This window comes from Coregonus clupeaformis, unplaced genomic scaffold (genome assembly GCF_020615455.1).
Source record: "Coregonus clupeaformis isolate EN_2021a unplaced genomic scaffold, ASM2061545v1 scaf1386, whole genome shotgun sequence".
Classification (NCBI taxonomy): Eukaryota; Metazoa; Chordata; class Actinopteri; order Salmoniformes; family Salmonidae; genus Coregonus; species Coregonus clupeaformis.
In genome coordinates, this window is record NW_025534840.1 from 87411 (window position 1) to 108863 (window position 21453).

Here is a 21453-nt window from a genome sequence, read left to right on the forward strand (position 1 = left end):
GGCCAGGGAGAAAGCGCTAGGTAGGGAATTAGGACCGGTTAGTTCTGTAACAGAGGAGAGGGGTCTCTATGAGGGGAGAGGTCTCTATGAGGGGTGAGGTCTCTATGAGGGGTGAGGTCTCTATGAAGGGAGAGGGGAGAGATCTCTATGAAGGGAGAGGGGAGAGGTCTCTATGAAGGGAGAGGGGAGATCTATATGAAGGGAGAGGGGAGAGATATCTATGAAGGGAGAGGTCTCTATGAAGGGAGAGGGGAGAGGTCTCTATGAAGGGAGAGGGGGAGAGATCTCTATGAAGGAGAGGGGAGAGGTCTCTATGAAGGGAGAGGTCTCTATGAAGGGAGAGGGGGGAGAGGTCTCATGAGGGGAGAGGTCTCTATGAAGGGAGAGGTCTCTATGAGGGGAGAGGGGAGAGGTCTCTATGAAGGAGAGGTCTCTATGAAGGAGAGAGGGGGGAGAGGTCTCTATGAAGGGAGAGGTCTCTATGAAGGGAGAGGGGGAGAGGTCTCTATGAAGGGAGAGGTCTCTACGAGGGGTGAGGTCTCTACGAGGGGTGAGGTCTCTATGAGGGGTGAGGTCTCTATGAGGGGAGAGGGGGAGAGATCTATATGAAGGGTGAGGTCTCTATGAAGGGAGAGGTCTCTATGAGGGGAGAGGTCTCTATGAAGGGAGAGGTCTCTGAAGGACCAGTTAGTTCTGTAACAGAGGGGAGAGGTCTATGAAGGACCAGTTAGTTCTGTAACAGAGGGGAGAGGTTCTGTAACAGAGGGGAGAGGTCTCTGAAGGACCAGTTAGTTCTGTAACAGAGGGGAGAGGTCTCTGAAGGACCAGTTAGTTCTGTAACAGAGGGGAGAGGTCTCTGAAGGACCAGTTAGTTCTGTAACAGAGGGGAGAGGTTCTGTAACAGAGGGGAGAGGTCTCTGAAGGACCAGTTAGTTCTGTAATAGAAGGGAGGTCTCTATGAAGGACCAGTTAGTTCTGTAACAGAGGGGAGAGGTCTCTGAAGGACCAGTTAGTTCTGTAACAGAGGGGAGAGGTCTCTGAAGGACCAGTTAGTTCTGTAACAGAGGGGAGAGGTCTCTGAAGGACCAGTTAGTTCTGTAACAGAGGGGAGAGGTCTCTATGAAGGACCAGTTAGTTCTGTAACAGAGGGAGAGGTCTCTGAAGGACCAGTTAGTTCTGTAACAGAGGGGAGAGGTCTCTGAAGGGACCAGTTAGTTCTGTAACAGAGGGGAGAGGTCTCTGAAGGACCAGTTAGTTCTGTAACAGAGGGGAGAGGTCTCTATGAAGGACCAGTTAGTTCTGTAACAGAGGGGAGAGGTCTCTGAAGGACCAGTTAGTTCTGTAACAGGGGGAGAGGTCTCTGAAGGACCAGTTAGTTCTGTAACAGAGGGGAGAGGTCTCTGAAGGACCAGTTAGTTCTGTAACAGAGGGGAGAGGTCTCTATGAAGGACCAGTTAGGTTCTGTAACAGAGGGGAGAGGTCTCTGAAGGACCAGTTAGTTCTGTAACAGAGGGGAGAGGTCTCTATGAAGGACCAGTTAGTTCTGTAACAGAGGGGAGAGGTCTCTATGAAGGACCAGTTAGTTCTGTAACAGAGGGGAGAGGTCTCTGAAGGACCAGTTAGTTCTGTAACAGAGGGGAGAGGTCTCTATGAAGGACCAGTTAGTTATATAACAGAGGGGAGAGGTCTCTATGAAGGACCAGTTAGTTCTGTAACAGAGGGGAGAGGTCTCTGAAGGACCAGTTAGTTCTGTAACAGAGGGGAGAGGTCTCTATGAAGGACCAGTTAGTTCTGTAACAGAGGGGAGAGGTCTCTGAAGGACCAGTTAGTTCTGTAACAGAGGGAGAGGTCTCTGAAGGACCAGTTAGTTCTGTAACAGAGGGGAGAGGTCTCATGAAGGACCAGTTAGTTCTGTAACAGAAGGGAGAGGTCTCTATGAAGGACCAGTTAGTTCTGTAACAGAGGGAGAGAGGTCTCTGAAGGACCAGTTAGTTCTGTAACAGAGGGAGAGGTCTCTATGAAGGACCAGTTAGTTCTGTAACAGAGGGGAGAGGTCTCTATGAAGGACCAGTTAGTTATATAACAGAGGGGAGAGGTCTCTCTGAAGGACCAGTTAGTTATATAACAGAGGGGAGAGGTCTCTATGAAGGACCAGTTAGTTCTGTAACAGAGGGGAGAGGTCTCTATGAAGGACCAGTTAGTTCTGTAACAGAGGGGAGAGGTCTCTGAAGGACCAGTTAGTTCTGTAACAGAGGGGAGAGGTCTCTATGAAGGACCAGTTAGTTCTGTAACAGAGGGGAGAGGTCTCTGAAGGACCAGTTAGTTATATAACAGAGGGGAGAGGTCTCTGAAGGACCAGTTAGTTCTGTAACAGAGGGGAGAGGTCTCTGAAGGACCAGTTAGTTCTGTAACAGAGGGAGAGAGGTCTCTTGAAGGACCAGTTAGTTATATAACAGAGGGGAGAGGTCTCTGAAGGACCAGTTAGTTCTATAACAGAGGGAGAGGTCTCTATGAAGGACCAGTTAGTTATATAACAGAGGGGAGGAGTCTCTCTGAAGGACCAGTTAGTTCTGTAACAGAGGGGAGAGGTCTCTGAAGGACCAGTTAGTTCTGTAACAGAGGGGAGAGGTCTATGAAGGACCAGTTAGTTATATAACTGAGGGGAGAGGTCTCTCTGAAGGACCAGTTAGTTATATAACAGAGGGGAGAGGTCTCTATGAAGGACCAGTTAGTTCTGTAACAGAGGGGAGAGGTCTCTGAAGGACCAGTTAGTTATATAACAGAGGGGAGAGGTCTCTATGAAGGACCAGTTAGTTATGTAACAGAGGGGAGAGGTCTCTGAAGGACCAGTTAGTTCTGTAACAGAGGGGAGAGGTCTCTATGAAGGACCAGTTAGTTCTGTAACAGAGGGGAGAGGTCTCTGAAGGACCAGTTAGTTATATAACAGAGGGGAGAGGTCTCTATGAAGGACCAGTTAGTTCTGTAACAGAGGGGAGAGGTCTCTATGAAGGACCAGTTAGTTCTGTAACAGAGGGGAGAGGTCTCTATGAAGGACCAGTTAGTTCTGTAACAGAGGGGAGAGGTCTCTATGAAGGACCAGTTAGTTCTGTAACAGAGGTCCAGCCTCTCTATCAGGGGAGAGCTGAGGGGGTTTCCTGACAGGGGCCTCCAAGCAGGAAGCAGGAAGCAGCATAGTTACTGTAGTGCACTATATAGGGAATAAGGTGCCATTTGGGACGCATTCTTTGTTTTCTTATAACTATTTCGATTTCGATTCATCAGTAGCCTTAGTCCTATCACTTTAATTAAATGCTGTTTGTTGATTTTTTTCATCTCTGATTTGATACTTTTTTTGTAGCCTATACCAAAACATTCTCATCGTGCTTGAGCTAGGGTACTGCAAGTTTGAATATCGCAATATCATGGAGACACACCCTACCACAATCTAAGAGACATTGCAATAAGCCACAGGCTCCAACAAGCCTCCAACTGCAACGCCGTCTGTGGGCATCATGTGTTGCTATGGAAGTTGGGGCAATCATCCACTAAGGAAAGCAGAACAATAACAGGTTGGTTTCTCCCTGTTCAATTCAAAAGAAAAGTATTTCCTTGGTATTTTCTCCCTCCCCTGTCTGTGTTATTCATGTACACCTTGTTGAATTCTCAGAATAGTTTCTCTTCTTAGTCTTGGCACATCGGTCAGAACCGGCTTTAACTCCCTAATTGGCATGCCTTTACACCGATCAGCTAGTTCTCCACCCAACCAGGAAGCAGAGAAGCTTCAAACAGAATGTTAAATGTAGCTGTTACCTCGGAGACAGCAGCAGCACAGCATGGGGGGGGGCTTCTCTGCACAAAACCCAATGTGTGTTACATCCTGGTTCTCACTCCCAGATACACAGGGAGGCAGGAAGAGAGGGGGAGCAGCCTCCATGCTGGCAGATAGAGGTGCAGCACAGTACGTGCCTGGATAGATCTCTGCCAGGTACACTGTCTTACACATATAGCGTACCCTACATTACCGCCAACCTCAACGGGGATTTAGTGTTGGGACTCGCCGGTAACAGTTTCATATACTGTTTAATATGCACAGGCCTAGCAGTGGCACACACTGAAAATACACATGGATTGTATTTCACAAGCATTTATAATTGTAATAATGTGCCTATAGAGTATAGTTATGTAGTCTGAGTTACAGAAAGGTGTTATAGCACGTGTAGACTACGGCTGATGCGATCTGTCACACACGTATTCGGTCATCGTAGCTCCTCATCCGTGCTCATCATAATGGAAAATGACTGGCTACAAGGAATGCATGCAATGTCTATAATGTATCTTATGAACTGCAGGCATATGGAAAGGGGTTGGGGGGCTCAAACATGTCAAAATGTGCCCGTGCACGCTCACTGAAGACTGTACCTATAACTGATAGGAAAGCATGGCTCAACTGGCACTCTCTCTCTCTCTCTCTCTCTCTCACACACACGTAGGCTCAGGCTACAGTAGGCTATTGAGCAACTTTCAGGGGAATAGCTACTTCTGTTGCAACAAATAAAATGAATGAATTATAGAAGAGGGTAGTAAGAGATGAAAAGACTGTAAACGTTGTAAAAAGCTTTGCTCCACTATAACCCACATTGTGCTTGCCTTATTGCCTTTGACAAAAGGCGTCTCGGGTTGAAAGACCGGGAGGGTGGCATGCCTGCCTATCTATTTGCTTTAAATAAAAAAAAATCCATCTCTCTACGCCACTGCGAAGGTATCACGTTTATTATAATGAAACTGGCACAGACAGCTAGGCTAAATGCACACCATGGAATTCGTAGCATAGCCTACTGTTGCATCCATTGAATGCATTCTTTCCATCGATCCATAATGTGAAGGAACGCAATCAGCCGGTGAAGAAAACCACCGCGTTTCAATACAGTCAAATCTTACCGTGTTTCGCTCGATAAATCATATGCCGCCATGACAAGAAAAAACACACTCAATCAACACGAAATCATGCAAACCCTATTCCTCTTACCGTGGTGGTTTCACAATTATATCCAGTATTCGTGTCCGTGGCTAGAGAGCTCAGGGGAAAACCTGAGGACGGTAGCCTACTACACCGTTTCTTCAGTGTGACCAGCCCCTCGTCGAAAAGCACTGAGTTGTGTTTATCTGAACATAACTGTGCTGCTGTCAGTGAATGGCCCCGGTCCTCCCCTTCCCCGCTGTCTGGGCTCGCCTCCCTAGCCGCGGCTACCGAGGAGAGAGCCGCCTGGCGCATAGCTTCATTACAACAGGCGCACAACAGTGACACGCTAGAGAAGCGATCATCAGAATACGTTCAGCCGCGGGACGCTTTTCCCTCGAGCGGTGGTCAGCGGAGGCCGGAACATAATTACAAATCATTTGTAGACTGCAAATTGGTCGCAAGAAGCACAAACATTTATAATATTTCACTAAAACATAATCATTTCAAACCATGCTTACATTTGTAGGCTATATGATATATCCCTCTTTATGCATGGGAATACTTTGGAACAGATTTCCAAAATTAAAATCACTTGGAGCTGATCTGATCCGCTGGTGTTTTTACAGAATTTGATGTCCAACAATAAAATATATAGTTCTAAAAATGTTTTGCTCAGAAAACTTGGGGGCAAATCAAATCTCGGGCCGCCAGTTAGGGAAACCTGCCCTAGGGGCATAACAGACATCACAGCAGCCAGTACCGCTTTCTATGTTGCCTGGAAACAGAACAATGCAGAGACCAGGCGACAACTAGCAACGCCTGTGATGATAGCGGTAAAAAATAACATGAGAATTTAATGATTCAATTTATGATCAAACACCCAGGCCTATATTTGAATTTGAATTGTCTTAAAGATGTTCATTCGGTTTTGTCAGTATAGGCATTTCATTTTGTTTCATTTCACAATGTATTATTATTATTATTTCAAATCAAGCCTACATTTCTGCCCATTGTATTGTGAAGCCCCATAGTAGTTGACCTGTAGGCTTTAGGTCTTTTCTCTCCAAAACTCTTGAGCGTGCCGTCTCTAGCCAACTCTCCTGCTATCTCTCTCAGAATGACCTTCTTGATCCAAGAAGGTTTCAAGACTGGTCATTCAACTGAGTCTGCTCTTCTCTGTGTCACGGAGGCTCTCCGCACTGCTAAAGCTAACTCTCTCTCCTCTGCTCTTGTCCTTCTAGACCTGTCTGCTGCCTTTGATACTGTGAACCATCAGATCCTCCTCTCCACCCTCTCCGAGTTGGGCATCTCCGGCCCTGCTCACTCTTGGATTGCATCCTACCTGACAGGTCGCTCCCACCAGGTGGCGTGGCGAGAATCTGTCTCCGCACCACGTGCTCTCACCACTGGTGTCCCCCAGGGCTCAGTTCTAGGCCCTCTCCCTATTCTCTCTATACACCAAGTCACTTGGCTCTGTCATATCCTCACATGGTCTCTCCAATCATTGCTACGCAGACGACACACAATTCATTTTCTCCTTTTCCCCTTCTGATAACCAGGTGGCGAATCGCATATCTGCATGTCTGGCAGACATATCAGTGTGGATGTCGGATCACCACCTCAAGCTGAACTTCGGCAAGACGGAGCTGCTCTTTCTCCCCGGGAAGGACTGCCCGCTCCATGATCTCGCCATCACGGTTGACAACTCCATTGTGTCCTCCTCCCAGAGTGCAAAGAACCTTGGCGTGACCCTGAACAACACCCTGTCGTTCTCCGCTAACATCAAAGCGGTGACTCGATCCTATAGGTTCATGCTCTACAACATTCGCAGAGTACGACCCTACCTTACACAGAAAGCGGCACAGGTCCTAATCCAGGCACTTGTCATCTCCCGTCTGGATTACTGCAACTCGCTGTTGGCTGGGCTCCCTGCCTGTGCCATTAAACCCCTACAACTTATCCAGAACACTGCAGCCCGTCTGGTGTTCAACCTTCCCAAGTTCTCTCATGTCACCCCGCTCCTCCGCACACTCCACTGGCTTCCAGTTGAGGCTCGCATCTACTACAAGACCATGGTGCTTGCCTACGGAGCTGTGAGGGGAACGGCACCTCCTTACCTTCAGGCTCTGATCAGACCCTACACCCAAACGAGGGCACTACGTTCATCCACCTCTGGCCTGCTAGCCCCCCTACCTCTACGGAAGCACAGTTCTCGCTCAGCCCAGTCAAAGCTATTCGCTGCTCTGGCACCCCAATGGTGGAACAAGCTCCCCCACGACGCCAGGACAGCGGAGTCACTGACCACCTCCCACCATAAAAATATAAATAAAGTGGTTTTCCCACTGGCTATCCTATGTTGAATGCACCAATTTGTAAGTGGCTCTGGATAAGAGCGTCTGCTAAATGACTGAAATGTTAAATGCGTGTAGCCTGTCCATGAGGTACTGTTGTAGTGGGAATCAGTAAATCATTCATCTGCTTTGTTTTTATGGCATCATTAAGCCTGATATGTTTCCAGAGGAGGACTTTGGATCCATGCGGAAAACGTCCTTTTGTTCGTTCAACACTTACATAAGGGGGGGGTATTGAAACTAGTTTGGATAATAAAACATGTTCTTGTCATATGATGGCCTTCATGGTGTCTCTGATGTTTTGATTCTCTGTGTGTTGCTGTGTGTTGCTGTGTGTTGCTGTGTGTTGCTGTGTGTTGCTGTGTGTTGCTGTGTGTTGCTGTGTGTTACTGTGTGTTGCTGTGTGTTACTGTGTGTTACTGTGTGTTGCTGTGTGTGTTGTGTGTGTTACTGTGTGTTGCTGTGTGTTGCTGTGTGTTGCTGTGTGTTGCTGTGTGTTACTGTGTGTTGCTGTGTGTTGCTGTGTGTTGCTGTGTGTTGCTGTGTGTTGCTGTGTGTTGCTGTGTGTGTGTTGCTGTGTGTTGCTGTGTGTTGCTGTGTGTGTGTTGCTGTGTGTTGTTGTGTGTTACTGTGTGTTGCTGTGTGTTGCTGTGTGTTGCTGTGTGTGTGTTGCTGTGTGTTGCTGTGTGTTGCTGTGTGTATGTTAATGTGTGTTGTTGTGTGTGTTAATGTGTGTTTCTGTGTGTTACTGTGTGTTGCTGTGTGTTGCTGTGTGTATGTTAATGTGTGTTGTTGTGTGTGTTAATGTGTGTTTCTGTGTGTTACTGTGTGTTGCTGTGTGTTGCTGTGTGTTACTGTGTGTATGTTAATGTGTGTTGTTGTGTGTGTTAATGTGTGTTTCTGTGTGTTACTGTGTGTTGCTGTGTGTTGCTGTGTGTTATTGTGTGTTGCTGTGTGTTGCTGTGTGTTGCTGTGTGTTGCTGTGTGTGTTGCTGTGTGTTGCTGTGTGTTGCTGTGTTGTGTGTTGTTGTGTGTTGCTGTGTGTTGCTGTGTGTTGCTGTGTGTTGCTGTGTGTTGCTGTGTGTTATTGTGTGTTGCTGTGTGTTGCTGTGTGTGTTATTGTGTGTTGCTGTGTGTGGTTGCTGTGTGTTGCTGTGTGTTGCTGTGTGTTGCTGTGTGTTGCTGTGTGTTGCTGTGTGTTGCTGTGTGTTGCTGTGTGTATGTTAATGTGTGTTGTTGTGTGTGTTAATGTGTGTTTCTGTGTGTTACTGTGTGTTGCTGTGTGTTGCTGTGTGTTATTGTGTGTTACTGTGTGTTGCTGTGTGTTGCTGTGTGTTGCTGTGTGTTATTGTGTGTTACTGTGTGTTATTGTGTGTTATTGTGTGTTACTGTGTGTTACTGTGTGTTGCTGTGTGTTGCTGTGTGTTGCTGTGTGTTATTGTGTGTTGCTGTGTGTTAATGTGTGTTTCTGTGTGTTACTGTGTGTTGCTGTGTGTTGCTGTGTGTTGCTTGTGTGTTATTGTGTGTTACTGTGTGTGTTACTGTGTGTTGCTGTGTGTTGCTGTGTGTTGCTGTGTGTGTTGTGTGTTACTGTGTGTTATTGTGTGTTACTTGTGTGTTGCTGTGTGTTGCTGTGTGTTGCTGTGTGTTGTGTGTGTGTTGTTGTGTGTTACTGTGTGTTGCTGTGTGTTGCTGTGTGTTACTGTGTGTTGATGTGTGTTGCTGTGTGTTATTGTGTGTTACTGTGTGTTATTGTGTGTTACTGTGTGTTGATGTGTGTTGCTGTGTGTTGCTGTGGGTGTGTTACTGTGTGTTGATGTATGTCACTGTGTGTTAATGTGTGTTGCTGTGTGTGTGTTTCTGTGTGTTGATGTTTGTCACTGTGTGTTACTGTGTGTTGCTGTGTGTTGCTGTGTGTTACTGTGTGTATGTTAATGTGTGTTGTTGTGTGTGTTAATGTGTGTTTCTGTGTGTGTTAATGTGTGTTGCTGTGTGTTGCTGTGTGTTATTGTGTGTTGCTGTGTGTTGCTGTGTGTTGCTGTGTGTTGCTGTGTGTTATTGTGTGTTGCTGTGTGTTGCTGTGTGTTGCTGTGTGTTGCTGTGTGTTATTGTGTGTTGCTGTGTGTTGCTGTGTGTTGCTGTGTGTTGCTGTGTGTTGCTGTGTGTTGCTGTGTGTTATTGTGTGTTGCTGTGTGTTGCTGTGTGTTATTGTGTGTTGCTGTGTGTTGCTGTGTGTTGCTGTGTGTTGCTGTGTGTTGCTGTGTGTTGCTGTGTGTTATTGTGTGTTGCTGTGTGTTGCTGTGTGTTGCTGTGTGTTGCTGTGTGTTACTGTGTGTTGCTGTGTGTTGCTGTGTGTATGTTAATGTGTGTTGTTGTGTGTGTTAATGTGTGTTTCTGTGTGTTACTGTGTGTTGCTGTGTGTTGCTGTGTGTTGTTGTGTGTGTGTTGCTGTGTGTTGCTGTGGTGTGTGTTGCTTGTGTGTTAATGTGTGTTTCTGTGTGTTACTGTGTGTTGCTGTGTGTTGCTGTGTGTTGCTGTGTGTTATTGTGTGTTACTGTGTGTTACTGTGTGTTGCTGTGTGTTGCTGTGTGTTGCTGTGTGTTATTGTGTGTTACTGTGTGTTGCTGTGTGTGTGTTATTGTGTGTTGTTGTGTGTTGTTGTGTGTTACTGTGTGTTGCTGTGTGTTATTGTGTGTTACTGTGTGTTATTGTGTGTTATTGTGTGTTACTGTGTGTTGCTGTGTGTTGCTGTGTGTTGCTGTGTGTTGTTGTGTGTTGTTGTGTGTTACTGTGTGTTGCTGTGTGTTGCTGTGTGTTACTGTGTGTTGATGTGTGTTGCTGTGTGTTATTGTGTGTTACTGTGTGTTATTGTGTGTTACTGTGTGTTGATGTGTGTTGCTGTGTGTTGCTGTGGGTGTGTTACTGTGTGTTGATGTATGTCACTGTGTGTTAATGTGTGTTGCTGTGTGTGTGTTTCTGTGTGTTGATGTTTGTCACTGTGTGTTAATGTATGTGTGTGTGTGTGTTACTGTGTGTGTGTTAGTAATGACCACTGTATCTTGTTCTTAAAGCCACTATTGTCTACTGAAGCAGGAAGGCCTGAGGGGGTGTGGTATATGGCCATTATACACGGTTAAGGGTTGTTCTTAAGTCCGACGCAACGCGGAGTGCCTGGATACACCCCTTAGCCGTGGTATATTGGCCACATATCACAAACCCCGGTGCCGTATTGCTATTATAAACTGGTTACCAACGTAATTAGAACAGTTTAAATAAACGTTTTATCATATCCGTGGTATACGGTCTGATATACCAAGGCTGGCAGCCAATCAGCATTCAGGGCTGAAAACACCTAGTTTATAATAACATTTAGAGACTGATATTGACTAGCCTATCTGGTAAAGACAAAGGTGTATAATGTCCACTAGCCTACTAGCAATTATTTATGTGGAATAAACGGTAGATCCTTAGTTAGGCCTCCTTCATTTTGGAACAAACTACGTCACATGCTGACCTCAGTCCTCAGGTATATTTACCTCACCCTTGGTGATAATGAGACACCTCTCCCGTTTATGATGTTTGGGAATATGCTATCAACTCTATGACAACCACCTCTCTCCCTGACTAAAGTTCACCCTCATAATCAAGAAGTTTTCTTTATAACCTACAGGCTAGTCACTCCTCTCCTCTCAGTAGACCGTAACTCCTGTCCTGTCTTTGGGACACCAGGAGGGTAGATGGTTATAGATTATTCTGCTATTGAAGCTGATTTGGAGAGTTACAGAACCAATAGGAGTTTGACTTCATCTTCTTCTTTTTCTTCTTCATCGGTGTGGCTGGAATATTGTGACAATGCCCTCCGTCAAGAAGGCTCTGCATTTTCTTCTTAGCGCGAAGGCTACTGCGTGGTCCGTGGTGATTTTAGGATATGGGATGTCGACAGAATGGGCCGTTTCCAATATGCGTTGCTCTAAAGATGAAAACGTTTTCAGCAATGGCTCTGCCACTGTAACATATCATCTTTTCAATGGAGTAATCAGCAGAGGTTCTTGTCCACAGTTTGGAGGTGAAAAACCATTTCAAGGTATATTTTCTCATGTTCTGCTACTGTGCCTATAAGTGTGTGGAAATCTGCTGTGTTAAAGATCTAGAACAATAATGTTGACTTCATACTGTAATAATGCAACAATGTAAGTGGACTTGGTATATACTCCTAACCTGTATACTCCTAACAAAAACCCTAACCTGTATACTCCTAACCTGTATACTCCTAACCCTAACCTGTATACTCCTAACCTGTATACTCCTAACCTGTATACTCCTAACCCTAACCTGTATACTCCTAACCTGTATACTCCTAACCCTAACCTGTATACTCCTAACCCTAACCTGTATACTCCTAACCCTAACCTGTATACTCCTAACCTAACCTGTATACTCCTAACCCTAACCTGTATACTCCTAACCCTAACTGTATACTCCTAACCGGTATACTCTAACCCTAACCTGTATACTCCTAACCCTAACCTGTATACTCCTAACCTGTATACTCCTAACCCTAACCTGTATACTCCTAACCCTAACCTGTATACTCCTAACCTGTATACTCCTAACCCTAACCTGTATACTCATAACCCTAACCTGTATACTCCTAACCCTAACCTGTATACTCCTAACCTGTATATTCCTAACACTAACCTGTATACTCCTAACCCAAACCTGTATACTCCTAACCCTAACCTGTATACTCCTAACCCTAACCTGTATACTCCTAACCTGTATACTCTAACTAACCTAACCTAACCTGTATACTCCTAACCCTAACCTGTATACTCCTAACCTGTATACTCCTAACCCTAACCTGTATACTCCTAACCCTAACCTGTATACTCCTAACCCTAACCTGTATACTCCTAACCCTTAACTGTATACTCCTAACCTGTATATTCCTAACACTAACCTGTATACTCCTAACCCTAACCTCCTAACTGTATACCTAACCCTAACTTGTATACTCCTAACCCTAACCTGTATACTCAATCCTAACACCTAACCGTATCTCCTAACCCCAACCTGTTTACCTAACCTCTAACCCTAACCTGTATACTCTAATATACTCACCCTAACCTGTATACTCCTAACCCTAACCTGTATACTCCTAACCCTAACCTGTATACTCCTAACCCTAACCTGTATACTCCTAACCCTAACCTGTATACTCCTAACCCTAACCTGTATACTCCCTAACCGTATACTCCTAACCTAACCTGTATACTCCTAACCCTAACCTGTATACTCCTAACCCTAACCTGTATACTCCTAACCCTAACCTGTATACTCCTAACCTGTACTCCTAACCCTAACCTGTATACTCCTAACCCTAACCTGTATACTCCTAACCTGGTATACTCCTAACCCTAACCTGTATACTCCTAACCCTAACCTGTATACTCCTAACCTAACCTGTATACTCCTAACCCTAACCTGTATTACCCTAACCTAACCTACCTGTACTCCTAACCTGTATACTCCTAACCCCAACCTGTATACTCTAACCCTAACCTGTATACTCCTAACCCTAACCTGTATACTCCTAACCTGTATACTCCTAACCCTAACCTGTATACTCCTAACCCTAACCTGTATACTCCTAACCCTAACCTGTATACTCCTAAATATAAAAAATAATGAAAATCTGTAGTTTCTAACAGTCAAACGGTTTTGTTATATTTCAGTCTTCCTTTATGTATATAAAGTGTAATATTGGGATGCAAACTCATTAAATGACCTAGTATGATGGTACATTGATCAGTTATACAATTTAAAGTCGTTATTTTTGCGGTTTTGGCCAAAGTTGATCTTTAAAGTAACTGTCCAGTGTTTCCAAATTTCTATGAAATATTACTTATAATTAATTACAAGTGAAATAGTTTTCCTTCCAAAAAATGGTACTTAAGTATGTTGAAAAGCAGCTTTTCTGTGTTGGAATGGTGTGGGTGTACCCCAACAAGTGAATGGTGTGGGCGTACCCCAACAAGTGAATGGTGTGGGCGTACCCCAACAAGTGAATGGTGTGGGCGTATACCGGTCATAAAAAATATTCATATGAGTAGACCGCTGATTGGCCAGCTCATCCTCCTCAGCAGGATGTTTGAGACACAAGCCTTCCAGTTATACTGTGTTTTCAAAATATCCCTCCAATTATGGGGGAGGACCCTCCGCACCCCCCTGTTTACACTCTTATCATTATTTTTCTAAAAGGGTTCTTCGGCTGTCCCCATAGGGTAACCCTTTTTGGTTCCAGGTAGAACCCTTTTTGGTTCCATATAGAACTCTCTGTGGAAAGGGTTGTTCATGGAACCCAAATGGGTTCTACCTGGAACCAAAAGGTTTTCTAAAATGTCTACACCAGAATTCCGCACTTGGTGGAACCCCTCATAAGTGGTGCAGTGGTCTAAGGCACTGCATCGCAGTGCTAGCTGTGCCACTAGAGATCCTGGTTCGAATCCAGGCTCTTTCGTAGCCGGCCGCGACCGGGAGACCCATGGGGCGGCGCACAATTGGCCCAGCGTCGTCCAGGGTAGGGGAGGAATGGCCGGCAGGGATGTAGCTCAGTTGGTAGAGCATGGCGTTTGCAACGCCAGGGTTGTGGGTTCGATTCCCACGGGGGTATGAAAAAAATATATATATAATGTATGCACTCACTAACTGTAAGTCGCTCTGGATAAGAGCGTCTGCTAAATGACAAAAAAATGTAAAAAAATAACAGTACTGTATATTCCTAACCTGACTGTTGTTTGTGTGCGTAGTGTTTGAGAAGTTGTCAGAGACAGGGTGGAGCGCCTCAGATCATCCATGGTCTAGTGATCACCCTGCTGGCCCTGTGTCTGCTGTGCTCTGCTGGCAGCATCCTCATCGCTCTGTATAACAGCGTCAGTAACCCCTACCAGACAACATGGGACCCATAGGCCTCTACACATGCAGCTCTGGCAGTGGTAAGATCAATCCAGTTCGCATCAAAATCAAGCAACAAAAAAAAAGAGGCCAGTCCATCAGCGACACACACCTATTTAGTCCCATATTAAATACCTGAAGGTTGTGGGTTCAAGCCCTATGACCGCCTTTCACACTTTCTCTCCTCCTGGCCTGTATCCCCCTCTCTCTGTAGTAGTAGTACTAATAGTACTTTTAACTCTTTGTGACTAAGTTAACATGTAGGCTAGTAGTAGTAGTAGTACTAATAGTAGTTTTAACTCTTTGTGACTAAGTTAACATGTAGGCTAGTAGTAGTAGTACTAATAGTAGTTTTAACTCTTTGTGACTAAGTTAACATGTAGGCTAGTAGTAGTAGTACTAATAGTAGTTTTAACTCTTTGTGACTAAGTTAACATGTAGGTTAGTAGTAGTAGTACTAATAGTAGTTTTAACTCTTTGTGACTAAGTTAACATGTAGGCTAGTAGTAGTAGTAGTACTAATAGTAGTTTTAACTCTTTGAGACTAAGTTAACATGTAGGCTAGTAGTAGTACTAATAGTAGTTTTAACTCTTTGTGACTAAGTTAACATGTAGGCTAGTAGTAGTAGTAGTACTAATAGTAGTTTTAACTCTTTGAGACTAAGTTAACATGTAGGCTAGTAGTAGTACTAATAGTAGTTTTAACTCTTTGTGACTAAGTTAACATGTAGGCTAGTAGTAGTAGTACTAATAGTAGTTTTAACTCTTTGAGACTAAGTTAACATGTAGGCTAGTAGTAGTACTAATAGTAGTTTTAACTCTTTGTGACTAAGTTAACATGTAGGCTAGTAGTAGTACTAATAGTAGTTTTAACTCTTTGTGACTAAGTTAACATGTAGGCTAGTAGTAGTAGTAGTACTAATAGTAGTTTTAACTCTTTGAGACTAAGTTAACATGTAGGCTAGTAGTAGTACTAATAGTAGTTTTAACTCTTTGTGACTAAGTTAACATGTAGGCTAGTAGTAGTAGTAGTACTAATAGTAGTTTTAACTCTTTGTGACTAAGTTAACATGTAGGCTAGTAGTAGTAGTAGTACTAATAGTAGTTTTAACTCTTTGAGACTAAGTTAACATGTAGGCTAGTAGTAGTACTAATAGTAGTTTTAACTCTTTGTGACTAAGTTAACATGTAGGCTAGTAGTAGTAGTAGTACTAATAGTAGTTTTAACTCTTTGAGACTAAGTTAACATGTAGGCTAGTAGTAGTACTAATAGTAGTTTTAACTCTTTGTGACTAAGTTAACATGTAGGCTAGTAGTAGTAGTACTAATAGTAGTTTTAACTCTTTGAGACTAAGTTAACATGTAGGCTAGTAGTAGTACTAATAGTAGTTTTAACTCTTTGTGACTAAGTTAACATGTAGGCTAGTAGTAGTACTAATAGTAGTTTTAACTCTTTGTGACTAAGTTAACATGTAGGCTAGTAGTAGTAGTACTAATAGTAGTAGAACCCTTTTTAACGTCCCCTTTGGTCTTTGCTCCAGCGTGCATCTCCTTCCTGGTGCTCATCCTGTACGTAGTCAACGTCCAGCTGAGCAGAATGGCTGACGACCTGGTTCAGAACGACGTGGGAGTTACCGCAGTCTACCTGAAGGACAAGACCTCGGAGTTCAAGGTGGGTTACTACCTGCTGATCCCCTACACGGTGCTGAGTCTGCTAGCAGTCCTCCTGGTGTACCTGTACGAGCACGCTGCCTACACACACAGACGGGAGCAGCAGAGGCCCACAGAGGACGCTCCTAAGGAGATCATGATGTATTAATGTATAGCCGTCCGGATATACAGATTCACATGAGCCTAACTCCAGCTTCCCACATCTCCCTAACAGACTGGCACGGACTGTGTTGAATAGTGAAAGTGAATGTCCTGAAATGGGCTTCCGTGATCTGATCCTCTACTATTGGAGCCAGGCTTACAACAGACCTCACAGGCTTATATCATTAACTCCGATCACCTGGTTCATTTCTGTTTCATTATTACTACATTTAACCCCTTTGCTTTCTGTTTATATATTTATGAATAGCTGACATTACAATCCAATTTAACTTAAATAGTTAACATGACACACTGCCTGCTTGATAAAATACCATAAGGTTGATGGAATGTGTTTAGTTCATAACAGAAGAATACAGCAAATGATTACACTACTGTATATTTGTATTTTCGAATACCAGCAGACAATACATTGGTTTCTTCAATAAATACATAATAATTTATATTCTCTAAAATGTAAATTCTAATAATAAACAGTGTTGATATTTTGTTTTCTCGTGAAGGCTTAAAAGGGGCAATCTGCAGTTCTAACAATAACAAACCCTTAACCCCACCACTGATTTTGTAAACAGCTGAGGGATGGGGCTACAGAAATGTCACCCCTCTCAACCTCATGGACAGAGCTTTGTATACAAGGACTGACCATCCATGATACCAAGGACTGACCATCCATGATACCAAGGACTGACCATCCATGATACCAAGGACTGACCATCCATGATACCAAGGACTGACCATCCATGATACCAAGGACTGACCATCCATGATACCAAGGACTGACCATCCATGATACCAAGGACTGACCATCCATGATACCAAGGACTGACCATCCATGATACCAAGGACTGACCATCCATGATACCAAGGACTGACCATCCATGATACCAAGGACTGACCATCCATGATACCAAGGACTGACCATCCATGATACCAAGGACTGACCATCCATGATACCAAGGACTGACCTCATGATCAGGACTGATCATCCATGATACCAAGGACTGACCATCCATGATACCACAGATAAGGACTGATCATCCATGATACCAAGGACTGACCATCCATGATACCAAGGACTGACCATCCATGATACCAAGGACTGACCATCCATGATACCAAGGACTGACCATCCATGATACCAAGGACTGATCATCCATGATACCAAGATTATTGTTTCAGCCATGTTTTGAGGCTGCACAATGTCATTTAGCAGACACTCTTATCCAGAGCGACTTACAGTTAGTGAGTGCATACATATATATTTTTTATTTCATACTGGCCCCCCATGGGAATCGAACCCACAACGCTGGCATTGCAAGCACCATGCTCTACCAACTACACAGGTTAGTTTACCTTTACATCGTTTACGAACAAATTAGTAAAACAAGCTCATATTTTGAATGCTGATGGGGAACGACAGTTGGGGCATCTAAAAGTGATGTTCTTCAAGAATCAATGGGTATACACTGAGTGTACAAAACATTAGGAACACCTGCTCTTTCCATGACAAAGACTGACCAGATGAAAGCTATGATCCCTTATTGATGTCACCTGTAAAATATTTTGTCTTGCCCATTCACCCTCTGAATGGCACACATACACAATCCATGTCCTGTGTAGCTCAGTTGGTAGAGCATGGCGTTAGCGGCGCCAGGGTTGTGGGTTCGATTCCCATAGGGGGGCCCGTGATGAAAAATGTGTGCACTCACTAACTGTAAGTCGTTCTGGATAAAAGCGTCTGCTAAATGACTAAAATGAAATGTCTCAATCCTTCTTTAACCTGTCTCCTCCCCTTCATCTACGTGGATTTAAGTGCTGCCTTTGAACGGGTATGGTAGCAGGTGCCAGGCACACGGTTTGTGCGAAGAACTGCAATGCTGCTGGGTTTTTCACGCTCAACAGGTTCCCGTGTGTATCAACAATGGTCCACCACTCAAAGGACATCCAGCCAACTAGACACAACTGTGGGAAGCATTGGAGTCAACATGGGCCAGCATCCCTGTGGAACGTTTTCGACGCCTTGTGAAGTCCACGCCCCAACAAATTGAGGCTGTTCTGAGGGCAAAATGGGAGGGGTGCAACTCAATATTAGGAAGGTGCTCTTAATGTTTTGTACACTCCAGTGTATCATACATTTTAGGAATATGAATTCTTAAACACCTTGATGCTGTAAAATACACTTTGACCTACATGTATCTATAGGTTGACTTCCTGTATCTATGACTTCACTGGTATAGTTGTCTACACTGTGTGCACAATTATTAGGCAAGTTGTATGTTTGAGGATTCATTTTATTATTGAACTACTGCAGTGCTCTCGGTCAATCCAAAATGTTAATAAACCTCAAACCTGAATATTTAAGAATGTAAAAGTGAGGTTTTGGCTTTCTTTGGAGCATATCTATGTGTGCACAATTATTGGGCAACTATTAGTGTGCAGAATTATTATGCAACTAAATGAAAAACGAAAAGTTCCCCATCTCACTTGTTTATTTTCATCTGTTAAAGTGAGAATAATAAACAAACTCAAAATGTACAAATAAATATTTCTGACATTAAAAAAAAAAAAAAAAAAAATCAGTGACCTGGCTATAGCCACCCTTCTTTTCAATAACAGTCATAAGCCTTCCATCCATGGAGTCTGTCAGTTTCTTGATCTGTTGACGATCAACTTTTTGTGCCGCAGCAACCACAGCCTCCCAGACACTGGTCAGAGAGGGGTCCTGTTTTCCTTCACTGTAAATCGACCGCTTTAGAAGGGACCACAAGTTCTCAATAGGGTTTAGGTCAGGTGAGGAAGGGGGGCCATGTCATTATTCTTTCATCTTTAAGGCCTTTACTGGCTAGCCACGCAGTGGAGTACTTTGATGCATGCGATGGAGCACTGTCCTGCATAAAAATCATGGTCTTCTTGAAAGATGCAGACTTTTTCCTGTAACACTGCTTGAAGAAAGTGTCTTCTAAAAACTGGCAGTAGGTTTGGGAGTTGAGTTTGAGTCCATCTTCAACCCGAAAAGGTCCAACTAGCTCATCTTTAATAATACCAGCCCATACCAGTACCCCACCTCCACCTTGCTGGCGTCTGAGTCGAAGTGGAGCTCCGTGCCCGTTACTGATCCAGCCACGGGCCCATCCATCTGGTCCGTCAAGAGTCACTCTCATCTCATCAGTCCATAAAACCTTTGAAAAAATCTGTCTTCAGATATTTCTTGGCCCAGTTTTGACATTTCAACTTATGGGTCTCGTTCAGTGGTGGTCGGGTTTCAGCCTTCCTTACCTTGTCCATGTCTCTGAGCTCTGAACACCTTGTACTTCTGGGCACTCCAGGTAGGTTGCAGTTCTGGAATATGACAGCACTGGAGGATAATGGGTCCCTGGTAGCTTCACGTTTGATTCTTCTCAAATCTTTGGCAGTTAATTTATCGTCTTTTTTTCTCAACACGGTTCTTGTGCGACCCTGTTGACTATTTGCAACAAAACGTTTGATGGTTCTGTGATCTCAGCCAATATCTTATCAATTTCAAGAGTGCTGCATCCCTCTGAAATACTTTTATAATTTTTGACTTTTGAGAGTCAGTTAAATCTATTTTTGGGCCCATTTTGCCTGAGGAAAAGAAGCTGCCTAATAATTATACACACCTTGATATAGGGTGTTGATCTCCTTAGGCCACACCCTCCTCATTACACAAATACACATCACCTGATATATGCTGAAATCCAATAAGCATTCCAGTTAATACAGCTTGGAGTTGGGAAATATGCATAATAATGATGATATGGTCAAAATACTGACTTGCCTAATAGTTGTGCACACAGTGTAAATTCAGGCGCTGAAGTAGGCTAGCACTACATGGCTGCGTTTACACAGGCAGCCCAATTCTGATCTTTTGACCAGTCACATCAGATCTTTTCACATCAGATATTGTTCAGATCTGATAGGTCAAAAGACCAATTAGTGAAAAAGAAATCAGAATTGGGCTGTGTAAACGCAGGCTGTGTAGCCGAGGCTGCAGGAATGACTTCAGTCCCTCTCAAAATCTCTATGAGGAAGATACTGTCTTTAGAGAATGGACCAAAAAACACAACACACAAACATGCTAAGAATCAATACATTTACATTTTAGTCATTTAGCAGACGCTCTTATCCAGAGCGACTTACAGTTTGTGAATGCATACATTATTTTTATTTATTTTTTATTTTTCATACTGGCCCCCCGTGGGAATCGAACCCACAACCCTGGCGTTGCAAACACCATGCTCTACCAACTGAGCTACATCCCTGCCGGCCATTCCCTCCCCTACCCTGGACGACGCTGGGCCAATTGCACACCGCCCCATGGCCAAATAACAGCCATAAACATTTCTCTTCACACCAAGTTTCCTCTGTGTTAATGACGACCTTATTGCTCTGTCACTTGTGGGCAGCAACAATACAACATCCCCAATCTGTTCCACAGTGAGAATCAGTTAGAAGTATGACTCTCTGCTGCCATCTGCCTGTGGGACTGAGTATTGTATCACAGTGAAAATCAGAAGTAGTCTCTCTGCTGCCATCTGCCTGTGCGACTGAGTATTGTTCCACACAAAGTTTCTAATCATCGTCTTCACTTCAGCAGGTGGACAAGCCAATGGTTTGTCTACCTTACACGTTGTTTTGTACTTCCTGATTGAACTCGTAAATGTTTTGCTTGCAGTGTTTAATCTGACAACCTGTTGAGTGTCTGTGAGATCCATACATTGTTTGTGGAGCTTTCAGGAGTGTGTGCTAGGGGTTTCTTCCTTGTAATGGGTACCTTGCATTTAAACATGTTGCATTGAATTTGGCACAAATAGTGTAAACTTCCACTCCAGAAGTAAACCTCCAGTCCAGTCAGGAAGGTCCGCAGGAAATGTGTCATAGCGATCAACAACCAGTGACACGGGACCTTGTCACACATCACATGACTGGAAAGCCGCACCTACGATGTCATGTCATGATACAGAGACGGCAGAGAGCTCTTTAAAGTTCATCCTTGCATCTTTACCAGATCCAGTTTCCCCAGTCCAGGGATCAATTTGCTAGGGACAGCCTTGTTGAATGTTACAACCTTCACAATATTATCTTTCCCAATGTCAAGAAAGGAAAATATAGAAAACATGCATCCATACACAAATACACAGTCTGTAGTTTACTGCCATGCTGAAGAGATTCTATACACAAATACACAGTCTAGTTTACTGCCATAATGAAGAGATTCTATACACAAATACACAGTCTAGGTTACTGCCATAATGAAGAGATTCTATACACAAATACACAGTCTAGGTTACTGCCATAATTAAGAGATTCTATACACAAATACACAGTCTGTAGGTTACT

At 43.9% G+C, this 21453-nt stretch overlaps 1 pseudogene; it reads left to right on the forward strand.

The window, feature by feature from the left end:
* Nucleotides 1-10993: 10993 nt before the first annotated feature.
* On the forward strand, nt 10994-16801 carry LOC123486964 (annotated as a pseudogene).
* The last annotated feature ends 4652 nt before the right edge of the window (nt 16802-21453 follow it).